The sequence below is a fragment of the Coptis chinensis genome, chromosome 8 (genome assembly GCF_015680905.1).
Source record: "Coptis chinensis isolate HL-2020 chromosome 8, ASM1568090v1, whole genome shotgun sequence".
NCBI lineage: Eukaryota > Viridiplantae > Streptophyta > Magnoliopsida > Ranunculales > Ranunculaceae > Coptis > Coptis chinensis.
This window is the reverse complement of record NC_141463.1, coordinates 31,581,313-31,597,707: the sequence shown is the minus strand read 5'-3', so window position 1 is coordinate 31,597,707 and position 16,395 is coordinate 31,581,313. Positions and strand designations below refer to the sequence as shown.

Sequence of the window (16,395 nt, the reverse complement as noted above, 5' to 3'; positions counted from 1 at the left end):
GCAGAGATACAACCCCCAGTGCACATACAAGCTTCCGACGTGAAGCGGTTCCTATGGAAGGATATAGTGTGACGTTTTGGTGCCCTTGCCAAGTTAATATCAGACAATGGAAAGTAGAAGAAATACACAAGTTCTGTGCTAGTCTTCATATTCAACACAATTTTTTAACACCCTATCACCCTCAAGCGAACGGGGAAGCCGAGGCGATAAACAAGTCAATCTTAGCAATCCTCAAAAGTCGACTCGAGCAAGCCAAAGTAAAGTGGACAAGAGAGTTACCAGCCGTTCTATGGGCATATAGAACCACTCCAAAGTGCTCAACAGGACTGTCACCATTTGACCTGGCTTTTAGAGCAGAAGCCATATTACCTACCAAAGTTTTTGTTGGGACAACCCGCACTGCTGCCTTAGACGACGGTCTTAATGACGAATTACTAGCTCATTCAAAGCCAATGTAGATGAAGTACGTGAAGAAAGTATTGCTCATCTGCTCCATTACCAGGCAACAATGAAGAAGCAATATGACAAGAAGCTTTGCTTGAAAGCTTTTCATCTGGGCAAGCTGGATCTTATGCTGAAAATCCAAGATCATTGATGCAGGGAAACTAACTAGGCAAAAATTGGAAAGGATCGACCTCAGCATAGGCAAAAAAGTCGTAGAGTTTGCGTTTTCAACACCTCTCTCCATGCACCAAAAAGTCACGGAGTTTGCGTTCGCAACACCTTACTCCGCGTATTACCAAGTCATGGAGTTTGCATTTTCAACATTTCTCTCCATGCACCAAAAAGTCATGGAGTTTGCGTTTTCAACACCTCTCTCTATGCACCAAAAATTCGTAGAGTTTGTATTTTCAACACCTCTCTCCATGCACCAAAAAGTCACGGAGTTTGTGTTTGCAACACCTTACTCCGTGCATCACCGAGTTATGGAGTTTGCGTTTGCAACACCTCTCTCCATACACCAAAAAGTCGTGGAGTTTGTGTTTTCAACACCTCTCTTCATGCACCAAAAAGTCACGAAGTTTGCATTTTCAACACCTCTCTCCATACACTACAAAGTCACGGAGTTTGCATTTTCAACACCTCTCTCCATGCATCAAAAAGTCACAGAGTTTGCGTTTGCAACACCTCTCCCCATGCACAAAAAAAGTCATGGAGTTTACGTTTGCAACACCTCTTTTCATGCACCACCAAGGCATAAGGTCCTCGCCTACTCCATCTTCAAGTCCAAGGTCTTCTATTGCGTCTTCCAAGGTACTTAGAAACAATATCCCACAAATCTCTTTCTTCAGGCAGAAGCTGTACAACTAAGTATAATGTCATGAACATCAAGAATCTCTTTGCGTTTACGACACCTTACTCCACTCATCAAAAATCATTGGTGAACATTTGCGACCCCTTACCCTATGCATCAAAAGTCAAGAAGTTGTCCTTGAAGAAAATTGAAGAAATATTGAAATGTGGATATTACAATAAAACTCAAATTTCACCACTATTTTATACATAGCTTAAAATTGGGGGCAAACATTGCTTGACATTGAATAGTTGGAGTACCTATCCAATTGCCATAGAACATGGTTGTTTCTCTAGTGAAATGCCAACAATTGGGGGAGACTGCAATATGTTTAACGCCTAAAAGTTTATCCATTTCATTAGTATTGAGTGTTTTCATACCACCGGTGTTGCTTGAACTAAGTAGAGAACAAAAACAACGATCAATATTTCATGGCTGTACAAACAGCCTTAGGCAGTCGTGTCAAGCAAACAACCTTTGGTTGCTTTCTTTTCACAATCTTCACCTATATCTATAACTTCCACTGTTGCATTTTAAACCAGTTTTTTTTTATTATTCTTCACCACAAGAAACTAGTTTCGTCCGACAAAGAGGGGGAGGTGTATGTGCCACCATATTTGCACCCCTATAAACAATCATCATTGGGTACCATTATAGCGCCACTCACTACTAGGCACGATGCCCAAAATTATGGCATGCCAGTGCCGCCCAAAATTATGGCGTGCCTGCACTATCCAAAATTATGGCGTGCTGCCTGCCCTGCCCAAAATTATAGCGTGTCTGACGCTGCCCAAAATTATGACATGCCTGCGCTACCCAAAATTATGGCATGCCTGCCTTGCCCAAAATTATGGCATCATAAGCTAGATATAGCAGGTTCATATTTAGAAAACATATTTGTCAAGATATGCTTCCATATTAAGATTTTACATAATTACAATAGATTTTCTAGTAATTAAGGAAATGATATTTCTCATTATTATCCTATAAATACCCATTTCCTTTGAAACAAAGAACTACGCACATGGAGACTTGATTCTGGAAAACACTCTGAATACGTAGGCAACCACATGGTTCAGTCTCTCCTCCACCACAATCCACACCCCTTACAACTTCATTAGTGTGTTTAGGTGAATCATTGCCCAAACATATATATATATAATTGATTAAACTCAAACTAATATTTTTTTTTCTTTTACAGATGGAGCAAGCAAGGAAGTTGTATGTCACCAGGTCTTCAGATAATAAACCCTTCAAATTTGATCATGAGTGGTTTATTTTGAAAGACTATGAAAAATAGGTGTGCCATTCAGTTCCAACTACACCTAGTTTCTCTCAAACTAATTTTCACAACTGGTCTCCAGCTCCATTAAATGAACAAGATGGCATGGGGGAACACCTGATTATAAAATGCAAGGACCTGTTTCATAAAAATGGCCGGATTGTAGAAGAGACAAATCAAAACAAAAAAAAAAGTTGACAGTCAAAATGAATCTTCTCTCAAAGAATTAACGCGACAATCTCAACAAGCGATGGAGGCCATTGAGGCAACGACTGACCGTGGGAAAAAATTCTATGAAAGTGAAGCGTCTATTTCTTCAAAGGTTAAGCTAAAAAAAAAAAAAAAAAAAAAATAAAAATTGCGTGAGACATTGGCGTGGGAAAAGGAGATCATGAGCACAAATACATCGACTATGACACCTTAAGGAAAAGAATAGTACAAAAACACAAAAAAACATTGAAAGATCAAATTCTTCGCAATGCACGAATTGCTTCAAGAAATTTGCACTTTGAAGAATTCGGGGAAGAAAACGATTGATTAATTTGATTAAATATTTTAAATGCTTCATACATATTTGATGCATTTTTAATGTATTTCCTTTTAATTTGTTTTTTTTTTTTATTTTCAATAAATATTTTATTTCAATAATTAATTAAGTTATTGCAAATCGGAATGAATTTAATCTTAAAATTGAAATTATAACAAATATTATAGAAATACAACTAAATCACAAAAATATAAAAGGGTAGGATAGAATGGTAATTGCACAAACTAATTTATTAAAAAAACTTAAAATAGAGAATTCAATTCTAACCGCTACTGCGAGTGGCGGGTGGAAATATGAGTTGAAATTCTAACCGCCACAGTGACAGGTGTGTAGATTTATTTCGAAGTTAAATTGAAATTCTAGCCGCTACCCACATAGACGTGTAGATTTATTTTGAATTTTTTCTCTCGTCGCCACTCATTCTGGTGTGCAAAGCATACGATATATCGTTAAAATTGGCTGTATACATAGCGAAATTTATACCGATAGCGTTGGCGGGTTAACATTTTGACGTACCATTTAATCACATTTTACGTGAAATTTGGTGTTTTGCCGCAATATTGGACTTAGCCTTACACTTTTGACACCAAAACTACCAGATTTACCATTGAGTAAGAAAATAAGAAATGTTTAGCCAAAACTAAAGAACTACATTCTCAATCGGACATTCGGGCTTAACCCTGTAAACCGACAGATTAAGACTCAAAGTTTTACCCGCAATACTCTAGCCATAAAACTGAAATATGAAAGATCAAAACCTTTCTGCTATTCTAGCTCTATCTGCTCTATGCTTTGAGTAGACCTTCCCTGCTGGTGATCCTAGGATAAGGCTACAAAGAGAATCCATAGCAACCCTATTGTTGCTGATTGATCCTAGAATGTGAATTTTGGTATCTGCTATCACAATCCGCGTCTTTGTAGCATTCTCGATTGCAAACTTTGTCTTGCCTCCTTTTCCAGATAGCCTTCCAATTGCACGACATAAGTGTTTTCCTCGTAATGTCTTGACATCCTTGATCTCAAAAGAATACACATATAGTTCAGCCATACGCAACAGGGTAACAGCATCTATTACATCGAACCCAAGCATAAAAGAATGGACGAAATCAGCACATTTCTGTAGGCTACTCATATCAGGTGTATCTGCCTTTGTCTTCAATTCAACTTTAAGAGCCTTGAGATTCATACTTATGTCAATCTTCATCTGCTCATAAATGGGAGTGTATAACTCCAGCCATGCTTTCTTTAAAGGTGTATAGCGATGAGGAGGAACAGAAACTTTACGAAATTGGACATGACCTTCGGATATCTCATGAGTTTTTAGAGGCTCAAATTTGATCCTGCTTTGAAGGAGCCCCTTCAATCTCCATAGAAGAAGCAGCTTTATTGGATTGCATGGCTAAGTAATCTTAACTTCGAAAGCTCCAAGAATTCAAACCAAAGTAGATCTACCATCATGTTTAGATCGACCAAATAAGAATTGTATATATTACAATATAAGATACTCATTAAACCGAAGTAGGATACACGTACAATTACTTGTCTAACACGTTGCACAAAGAAAATGTAAAGTGAAGATCACAACAAACAAAATAAGAAGTTTGCTTATGTAAAAACTGCATTGCTCATGTAAAATACAGTTTTCTGAGAGGGGTCTTGCTGTAACTCGGGATAAGCTCCACCACAGATCACATTGCATGAATGAAATCCTTCATCATTCATTGCATGCACTAACTGTGAAATTCGAAGAGGTTTGGCACCACATTCTACTATCTCCCTTCCTACACCTTCTATTTCATTTATAAACTCTTGTCCATCATAGCAGATATACATAGCATTATGATATTATTTTCCATCCGCAATGATTGATTTCTTCCCTATGCGGCCAAAGTATTTCAAAAACATTCCACAGTCTTCCAATCAAATAAGAGAGAGAGAGAGAGACAACAACATCAACTAGGGAGGAGTATAGTTACATAGAAGTAGCTGCATAATTAAACCCAGTTCTTCTAGAAAGAGTTTGAGAAAAATCTGTTAAATTAGTGATGGTTGTAAGTTGCCATGATTCATTGGGACTGAATTCCTTAGGGGATTAAAGGGTAACATTTAATAACAGCGAAAACACATGGGAATGGATTAGGAATTCAAATGCCTCCTTCACAGTAGAAATTTTTCAGGAGGCATTGGTGAATTAGAGAAATGAAGAGGGTACCCCCCCTTCTCCAGGAATCTTGTTTGGAAAGGATCCTTCCCTCCAAAAAAAAATTCTGGTGTCTCATACGTGCTCTGTATGACCAATATGATAAATCAATCGATTATTTCTTCAACCAACCATTTTCGTGTTACAAATATATAGTCTTATTCGATGGGTGCTACTACTGATTCTCTCCTCTTTTTCTTCCTGTCATTTCTTGTCAAGAAAGCGTAGATTCTTTGAAAGCAACAGTAACAATACTAAGCATAAAACCAACATATATGTAGATTAACAGTCCAACTAAAAACCACATACAAGTACAAGCAGGGGGCTCCTAATATAGTTGAATCAGGCGTCTCAGCCAGCTTCTTATTACATACAGGTTATATATTCATCTAGTCAACTGTAACGTAGGCATTGATAATTTGGTATGCTAACAGAGCGATGCTGAAACAACATGAACATGGACAGGAATGGCAAAGTTCATAAAGATTAGATGAGATAATATTAGATCTTGTTGGATAAGCATCAGCATACCACCTTAAAAAGACTTCAGATTGCTAAAACCATGTGGTACATTGTTCTTCTCCGGATAGATCACATATTTGATCGTTTTCATCTGATTTCCTATTGTTTTTTATCTTTTTCATCCCGATCTCTTTCTTCCCTTTCCTTTTCGTTTCAACCTAAGTGACTTTGACACGCGCGGGTACCTGTATCTTTATAACCTTTAATCAGTCCATGTGTCATATCTGACACGGAACTTTTCTTTCTTTTACTTCTTAAACCTACCTATGGAGTGTCGATGTTAAATAGGTTTCGCTTCAAGCACCTACATCTATGAAACAAGCAACAAAAAGAAGAGCACACTAGAGCACTCTGGTTTTCCGAACTGTAATCCAAAGAAATAAGGGTACTGTAGTGCCTTGAGGCTTTTCGTCGATCTTTCTGGCATATTTTCAGCACGGAATAAGTGTATCCTTCCATCAGGGGCCTGGCAACTTAGAGATATCTCAACTCAACACACCACCCACCCTTGCAGGAAAGTGCATTTCTTTGCTGAGATGTTGTTGTGAATAATTAACTGCGGAAACAACGTTACCCACACCAAACGGATCAATCCTACACAAAGATTGATCTTTCTCAATAGACAAGACTTCAACACCCTCCAAGTAATATCCCAACGCTTCTCATTAACAATTTAACAAGCATATAAAGTAAATATAATAATGCAAAAGAGAACCAACCACAAGACAAGGATATATCGTGGTTCGGCAATTTGCCTACATCCACACTGGCGAGATCCAAGCTTTACTAGAAGTCCAGAGTAACAGATTACAAGAGCTCTCAATTCACTCACAAAGAATGAACACTCAACTCACTAAGAATTTCTCTCTTACAATCTCTCTCTTTCTTTCTTTTTGGAAAAGTTAGTTTTTCCAAAAGACTAATTTTGTTTTTATACCAAAACCAAAATTTGAAGATTGTAAACCGGAGAAAAAGTAGAAAAAGAGATATTGGGTTAAACACTGGTCGCCTTTTTCCTTGAGCGCATAATTGGAGGAAGATGAGTGAATATGGAAAAGCAGAAAAATCCCTTTTTCTCTACATTCTCCACCTCGGTGAGGTTTTAACACATAAAACCGGCGAACACATCCAAAGAAGAACACATCCATGAACTTCGTGTTCAAACTCGAAGGAGCCATGCTCACAAAAGCTAGTACAAAGAGTCATGCCCACGAAGAGCACGTCATGCCCACAAAGGGCCACCTACAAAGAGTGTCATGCCCACAAAGAGCCACCCACAAAGAGTGTCATGCTCACAAAGAGCCACCCACAAAGAGTGTCATGCTCACAAAGAGCCACCCACAAAGAGTGTCTTGCTCACAAAGAGCCACCCACAAAGAGTGTCATGCTCACAAAGAGCTATCTTCACAGAGAGTCATGCTCACAAAGAGCAATCACGCCCACAAAGGGCCATGCCTACGAAAGGCATCAATCAACAATGCATGAGCCTCCACCATTTGTGGAGTACCCCCAACCAATGTTGAAACTCAACTCCATAGAGAACCTTCTACAACCCAAAACCCTTTTGCCCTTAGGCAATGAAACAAATTTCCAAGTACAAAACTTGTCACGAGCCTCCACCATTTTCTGCATATCCACCGACCAATCTCTGTAATGAGCATCTCTAACAGCTTCCTTGAAGCTATCTGGCTCATCATCTTCAATATTCAGTGCGTAGGCAACCGAGTCCGGTTGACCATAATGCTTCACTGGTTTATCATGCCCGTACTTCATAACTTGTTTCACACTTCTCTTTGGCTTTGATCTAGCCAAAGTTTGCTGCTCAGGTTGTTGTAACTCTACTTCTTGTTGAATAGTTCTTTCACTAAGAACCTCACTCTCTTTAGCATCCTCGGGACGCTTTTCTATCTCAATCACTTGAGATTGTTTAGAATCACCCTAAACTGCTAAAAAAAATAGCACCAAGTCTCATCAAAGGTAACCTCTGGCACGACCGGGGAACTTGTGGTTCTCTAGACACCACAATCTGTATCCCTTTCCTCCCTTTGCATAGCCCAAGAATATTGCTTTCTTAGCTTTAGAATCAAGTTTACTATCATTCATGTGGTAGTAAGCACTAGATCCAAACAATTTCGCGAAAGTACCATAATCGGTGGTTTCCCCGCCCACACCTCATAAGGTGTTTTGCAGTCTATCACGGAACGGTGATCTATTATACAAGTAACACGCCATGGCCACTGATCCGCCCGAGAACTCTTTGCCAAGATTGGCATTGGAAAGCAAACACCTAGCTTTCGCCAACGGGCGTCGCGATTCATTCTCTCGCTAACCCATTTCTGGCGTGGGTGCCCTCATCGCCTAGTGTGTCCGGCAATTCCCAACAAAACTCTTGGAAAGGCCTATAGGTATACTTCAGTACCATTGGACCAGTAGAGTCTTCACCTTCCTATTTGCGATTCTCAACCCTTGCCTTCCACTTCTTAAATGTCTCGAAAACTTCATCCTTGGACTTCAAGATATATACCCACACATAGCGTGTATAATCATCAATGAAAGAGACATAATACCGGTTACCTCCCTTAGAAGCCACTCTAGAAGGTCCCCAAACATCCGTATGCACATAATCCAGGATGCCTCTCGTCTTGTGCTTGCTTGTACTGAACTTGACTCTGCACTGCTTGCCATAGACACAATACTCGCAGAATTCCATACTTGGTTTCTCCAAGTCTTTCAGTAGCCCTCGCTTGCACAACTCAGACAATCCCTTTTGGCTCATATGCCCAAGGCGCATATGCCACAATTTTGTGCACTCAGAATCATCACTACATGTACTCACTGCTACATCACCTATCACTGTACTACCCAACAAAGTATACAAGTTTCCATGTCTTTGACCCTTCATAATGACTAAGGAGCCACTAAGGATCTTTAGGACTCCACCATTTCCCACAAAATTGTGGCCTTTGGAATCCAAGGTACCAAGAGAGATAAGGTTCTTCTTTAACTCAGGAACATGCCTCACATCGGTTAAAGTCCTCACTACACCATCATGCATCTTGACCCGTATAGTTCCAATCCCAACCGTCTTACAAGCAACGTCATTGCCCATCAAAACGGAACCTCCACTCAAGTTCTCATAGGTAGCAAACCACTTCCTATTTGGACACATGTGGTAGGAACACCCGGAATCAAGAATCCACGTATCGGTCATGTGGTCGTCTTGTGTAGACACCGAAAGACTTACATCATTTTATGAAGCTTCGAAGCAAGACTTGCTTCACTAACATCCTCATTCTCAAACTTACCACTCATCTTGTTACTCTTTTTTTTCGGCTAGAGCAATCACATAGATAATGCCCCTTTTCTTTGCAATTGTAGCACCGTACATGTTTTAAAGGCTTCTTCGAACTACCCTTCCACTTGCTTGTGGAAGTCATCTCATTCGACATCACCCTCGCCATCTTTTCTTTTGCTTCTTTATCAAACTTCTCTACTTTAAATCTAGCATTTGACATCTTGGGAGCCCCTTTTTTCAAGTCACACACAATAACCCAAAAAATTATCTCACTCAGGAATTTTATCGAACACCTTGTCTACATAAATTTCGAGCACTATGGTTCTTTACCAAAACTCAAAATCCTAGGTCGTATACCTCGCTCCGATACCAATTGTTGTGAATAATTAACTGCGGAAACAACGTTACCCACACCAAACGGATCAATCCTACACAAAGATTGATCTTTCTCAATAGACAAGACTTCAACACCCTCCAAGTAATATCCCAACGCTTCTCATTAACAATTTAACAAGCATATAAAGTAAATATAATAATGCAAAAGAGAACCAACCACAAGACAAGGATATATCGTGGTTCGGCAATTTGCCTACATTTTGGCGAGATCCAAGCTTTACTAGAAGTCCGAGTAACAGACATTACAAGAGCTCTCAATTCACTCACAAAGAATGAACACTCAACTCACTAAGAATTTTCTCTTACAATCTCTCTTTCTTTCTTTTTTTGGAAAAGTTAGTTTTTCCAAAAGACTAATTTTGTTTTTATACCAAAACCAAAATTTGTGATTAAAGAAAGCCAGAGAAAAAGCTGGCTGGCGGCTACGCCTACTCTGGTTGGCGCCATGGGTTAAAGCCATGAGCTGGTCGCCCTTTTCCTTGAGCTGGTCGCTTAAATTACTGGAGTCATGATGAAGTCGCTTCTTAAAGCGCTGGCCTGAATGTGAAAAAGAAAAATCCCTTTTTCTACAGATGTTAACATGTACCGATCCCCGATGTCAGCTACAAATCTCTGTTTGTTTCCCCTTTGATCCAATGCCTACTACTACACCTATCATAAAGGAATCTAACAAGATTACATGGTAGGACATTGACATATCAAGGTTTAATTGTCGTGGGGAAGAAGAAAAGGAAGGAAACGAGATCAGCGAAGAGTCCAATTTTAATTTGAGTTTTTGCCAAGTAGCAACTTGAAGATGTAAAAATGAAAAAGTAGAAAAAAGAGATATTAGAACCTTTGGGTGTCTCATAATTGTGGAAGATGATGTGAATATGGTGGAGCTTGAGGTGCCAACTAGCAAAGTTGGTAAAACTAAACCAACTTATTGAAACACGTTGAACGTGTTTAACTAAAGTCTAAAAACTGGAGTAAGAGAATAGCTCATACGAGAGATCATGAATCAAACTATCAAAGTACCCAAAAAGAATTGAATTTTAGATGCCACTGTGGAACACTAGGAACAAAATATCAATAATTGTAAAAGTTAGAAAAGGATTCAGACAACACACAGGAAAGGGAAAATATATTTTTTTGGGTAGCTAAAATAGGAAAGTGTTTGTTGCTTCGTCTATGGTGAAGGTCGTCCTTCATTTTAGCAAAGAGACTCCTCGATGTTGCATCATAATACCCTTTAAGGTCTTCCACAATTAATTCCCAAAAATACCTAGTGATATTCTGATGCCTCTAGTGTCCAACTTCACCATAATGTTAAACCAATCCATACGATAATAGGCAGGGGAAACCGAAGAGTAGTAATGTAGTGCTCTGTTGGGCAGAAACCCAATATCACCCAAGAACTCTAGACCAAAAATTTGAGTTACAAATAACTTGTAAGTTCTTGGGCAGGACTTGACTGCTAACCCAACAGGAATAGGAAGCAAGATACGTCATCTAGTGTTAGACGAGTCTACATGGCCCTGGAACTTGAAGCACCATTGCATCTGATTTATGATTTCATTTAGAAATGTTGCATGACATCCTTGGTCAAATTAAATAAGGTGGAACGACAAATTTTGGTCAGCTCAATCCTACATTTCAATAACCTCAACCTAAATTACCCGTCAGGAGCAGAGACAGTAAAAACCCATCAAGGAGGCGGGTTTGCTAAAACAGAGGAAAACCTTCGTCACCAATGGAGTGCCAACACTATTTCATTATGTGGGTTATCCATTACACAAACCAAATTGTAAAGGGGTGTTTAGGTTTTTCTTTAGATGCAATGAAGAGAGGAGGACGGGTTGAGGTTTTTTGGAGAGACCGAGTTCGCTGATGAGCGAGCTGCCTACGTATCTTCTCTTGGTTTTTTAAGGGGAGAGAAGAATCAAGTCTCACGTAGTTCAAGTAGGTGGTATTTATAGGCCTAAAGGAGTGTTGATCCTTGAGACATGTGTACCTCTTGTACATATGTAGGATAGAGATTATGAAAGTGTGTTAGGTTGGTTTTAGTAGGAGTTGTGTGCTGATTGGAAGTTGGCGCGGTAGTCCCTATTTTCCGGTGGTGGGAAGTACAAATAAGATTTTGGTAATGATTACACCTGGTAGTGTTTTTGTCTAAAGCGTTCTGTCTCCAGCCGTTTGTTCGTCCTGAGACATCCTTGAACAAGCTTAAGCGTACCACCTACATGAAGGGAGCTGCTCACAGATCGGTCTTGGAGGTCGATGTCCTGAGTTCGCTTATGCTTCGCGCGTGTGCAATATTCCTTAATGAGGATATTGCTCCCCTAGGCCCTCTCGATGATTGTTTATGTCCATGAAAACGATCTGCTGAGAGAAAAACGGAAGAACGTGTGGAGCATGAGCGAGCTGTGGTGGAAGATCCGACTGAGATGCCATAAAGTTTGAAACGTGTGGCATGATGATTTGGCGAGAAAGGGAAGTTGGCACGTGATTGGCGCGTGACAGAATCGTAGCAGTTGGTAAAGAAACGTGTCGCCGCATTATTCGGAACTTTGAGAAGACAGGTCCTTGGAACACGTGTGCGGGCTAGAGCATAGGCTGTAATCATAACTTCTTGGTAACTGAACGGGCGGTTGTACAAAATCAAATTTGGGACATTCGAAAAAGTATTTCCTGTTTCCTTCTCCAGCAAAAACGCAAGCTAGGGTTTCTCAGGTTAGTACTTCTGCTGCTACTGCCTTTTCATTTTCAATTTGCTTTCCTCTTGTTCAAGTGCGATTTGTTGAGTAAGTAGGTCAGTGTTAGGTTGTAGGGTTTAAGCTTGGGTAGTTGATAAGAAGGAGACGTCATAATGTCTGATTCTGACGATACTCGATCGGAAGAGGTTCGGGAGGTTTCATTAAGTTGTGGTGAGTATGAGGATGATAATGAAGAATCGGTGAGTGTTGGCATTCAGGTTGAATTGGATGAGGAAGTTAGGATAGACGAGGGTAATACACGATCTGGGTCGGAAGGTGCTGTGGCCAGTACGTCAGGTCGAGGGGAAAGTTCGTCGTCAAGTGAGTTGCCCCCTAGGACGGTGGATTGTCGTGCTGCGAGCTCGTTCCCCAAACTAAGGGCAGCTTATGGGATCAACGTTCCCGATCTGGAGATATACGAACCACGGTTGAGTGAAAATATACGTAGTGAGGAGTACAACCCGCCGAATGGTGGGGTAATCATCTGTGAGGGCCAGCTGAGAGCGTATATGCAAATACTATTCTCGAAACTGGTTTGTGACTTTTTGGCTTATTGTTGGAAGTCTCCTTGTCAGTTTGTTGGTAACACCTGATGACTGTTTAGGGTGTTTGACCTGTTGAATGCGAGTGGGGAATACCACATAGGGGTATCCGACATAATTGAGCATTATGTTGTAAGGCGATCTAGTAATCTGAACTTTAGTTTGCAAACGATGACGACGTGTTCTGCTGTGATTGACGGTGTAGCAACGAGGCCTGGACAAAGCGGTCATTGCTGCTAGTTGGTAACTACTGTGCTAGTGGATGTAGGTTGCAAACTAGGATTTGTAACATATCCGGTGGGTAGGAATATATTTCTTTTGTCGCTTTACTTGGTGATTTACTGTTGTTCTAACTGGCCCATGTCTTTGTTTTGTCTGTAGATTTTTCTGTGAAAACGCGAACTGATCGTGGGGAGATAGAGAGGTTCGCGTGGCTGACTCAAGCAGAAAAATAAGCGAAGCTGCCCAAATTTGCTCATTTCTTTGTGGAAAAGGGTGGGCCTGCGATCCGGGAAAAAAGAAAGGCTCAAAAGGACCGAGCTCGAGGTCAGACTAGGAGAGGGGTGATGGAGATGCGTGCGAGCAACTTGGTAATGCGGGAAGATAGGAACCGGGCTCATGGCGGCTTAAGACGACCTTTTGGAGGTGGTGCTTCAGGGGCTGGTGGGTCGAGCTCCCGACCAGGGGGTCGATCGATGCTCCTGTAGAGTTGGAGATGGTGGTCTTCAACCCTCGTGTAAGGAGCAGGTCGGAGAAGAGAAGAAATGACGCCTCTGAGCAAGATGTTGCCCGAGTTGCCAAAGTAGCGTGGCACGCTATTGGGGAAAGCTCCAGCGCGGGGGGCGGTTCTGGTGGTGGTCAGGTTGGTGCTACGGTTGTTCGCCGGAGTCAGGTGCGACCGGAGCAGGTCATGAACTTGGCCAACTTTGGGGCGGGGTCTAGTCCGTCTCCTGCGGTGCGAGAACTTAGTCCGCTGGCAAAAGCGAAGGGTCCCCGCAAAGCGAGTGGAAAAGCTGTTGTGGTTGCTGATAACTTAGAGTCACAATTTGTGTATTTAGACGACAACGAGGTTCAACGAATCGCGGAGGTGAACCGACCGTAGCTTAACCAGTCGAGTAAGGTATCGGCTTGTCTGCTATAACAGATAGCTCTGGACGGCAACCGTAAGGAGCTGGATGACAGAGGGCTGGCCAATAACCTGAAGCGGATGGAAATTGCGCAATGTCTGGTACGTGGATTTGTCCCCCTTTGATGTATCGGTGCGCTTATGTATGCTACTGTGACCTAGTTATTAACATATATATGCAATTGCAACTTGTAAGCGGGTTTCAGAAGTTGAAGGAGATTGCTCAGTTCGCAGAGGCAGATAGAGAAGCTGTGGTGAAGCTATCAGACGAGCTGAAAAACGTTCAAGACGCCGCTAAGATGGAACGTGAGAAGCTTGAAGACCTGAAGAAAGCACACCAAGCTCTGAGTCTGGCCAAGATGCTGAAGGATACCAAGGCAGAAGATCTGAGGCTAAAACTACAGGGTGCTGAAGAGAACGTTATTGCAGCGATTGTGGAAATTGGTAGGCTGAACGATTATGCCTTGCACTGCAAGAAGGTTACTCAGACGCCGATGAAGGCCTATGGCGACACGGATGTCGACTTTGTTGGAAGCGGACTATAACGCTTTGAAGGAGGAGCATGCACGCGGGATGTCTCATACCGCAGTGGAACAGGTGCAGGGAGATGTCGGTATTGTTCTCGCTTCTTCAGTGGTTGTTCCAGAAGCCGTGGTACCGCGCGAAGTGCTGTCGCGGTCCGAAGTGCTTATGAGTTTGGATTTGGATGGAGTGTCCGTTGTGGTTGTGGGAGGGATGCTGAAATTGACGAGTCACTTTGTATTTGGAGAGCTAGTTGTTGTGCCTAGAGATGGCAAGTTGTAATTTCGTCTTGTTAATCTATTTGCTTGTAAGTCGCGGATACAATGATAAAGCCGGGTTTCTGGGGTAACCAGGCAGTTCGCCTTTCTTGCTTTTTATGTGCTACCACTCGAACGATCCGGTATCCCGTGATCGGTTTGGGGTAACCATGTGATGATGAATATTGCTTAGTCGGGTTGGATTTCCGAAAGTAGGCTCAACAACTCGGCTAAGGAACGAACTGTGGTTGTGGCTTGTCTGAACAGGTCGTTTTTTGCTTATATGCTATGCTCGTTGCTTGTTTCCCCTGTTGTGTGTGTCACTTATTTGATTGAATGTATGAACGGTGATATCGCTTTAACTATGCATGTCAGATGGACTGTGGTGATAACTGACCTCCAAGTGAGCTATAGGCTTGAATGAGGCCCCGCCGCTAAATTGTCAGAGCTTTAGGTGCCACCAGAATGAGGTTACTAGATCGCTGTGATCCGCATTATAGAGTTATCTAATGGTGTTCGTTCATTGCCGAGAATGGGAGATTTCCTCACGTGTGAGACACGGTAAGAAAACGAGCGGTTCAAGGAGCGTAATGATGGCGGGCAGGTGGCCTGACGTTTGACGTCTCAAGGTAATTATGATGTGCTTAGGGAAAAGACGTTACCTAATAAGTAAAACTGTTCGTAGAATATCAAAGGTATTTGCTTGGCTTCTTGTCTTAGCTCTTCTCTGCCTTATCACTGTGTACTACCTTCGTCACTGCTTCTACAGGTACGTTTGTTTTCATTTTTGAATGTTATCTCTTTGAGAAGGAGTTGGTGTATAGTTTTAACTCATGCGGTGTTATCTCTGTTCGTAGGTTTGATCATGGCAAGGTGCTGCCCATATGTGAGAAAAGAAGGGAGTATGAGAGAGACTTCCCGATAATGGAGGAGATGGAGTTCGATCCTCATGTGCACGGTGATCGTGGTAAGAGGAAGGCTGTTTCTGTAGGAGTCAAGGGCAACAAGCGACCTAGGAGAGCTGGTCGTCCGGCTGGTGGCATTGTGTTTAGGTCGCCACCGATCGTCATGCTGCAGAGCGTAGCGACCTGAGGCAAGGTCGCCAAGTCGCTGGTGAGAATTCGTCCCCGCAATGCGGGGGATGGGGAGGCGAATTCTACTACCACAGGAAAGACGGGAAAGAAGCGCTGCTGAAACGCCAGATCAGAAGCTTCCACTTGGCACCCATAGCGACTAGCCTTCTGAAGGGATCGTGCTGGATGGGGACAAGGCGGAGGTGAAAGATGAAGACATGGAGACGTTGTTAGGGACGATGGATATGGCCGCTTGTTTGGTGAGCTCCTTATGCGCTAAGTTGTTGTGTTTGTTTCTAGGGCAATTTTGATCTTTAACTTTGTACGTGCAGTTTCTTGCAGGGTATGATAAACTGAAAGACGCTGTGCAAAACGTTGAGACTAATGAGAACCCGCACGTCGAGCTGGGATGTATACGAGCTGCGTGGGGGGACAAGAGGAAGCTAGAAGCGATGACCAACAAGTATCAAAATGCTGCTGGCGAGAACGTTGCGTTGGTTACAGATATGACTGATCGAGCTAAAGGGGGAGTTAGCTGAGGTGACTGCATATGCCAAAAAATGCCAAAGGGTAGCGCGCAAAGCACAAAAGGCGTATACCATGG

General features: G+C 41.9%; 1 pseudogene; it reads right to left on the bottom strand.

Annotated features, from left to right (window-relative positions):
- Nucleotides 1-3,874: 3,874 nt before the first annotated feature.
- On the bottom strand, nucleotides 3,875-4,520 carry LOC147481086 (uncharacterized; annotated as a pseudogene).
- Between the last annotated feature and the right edge of the window lie 11,875 nt (nucleotides 4,521-16,395).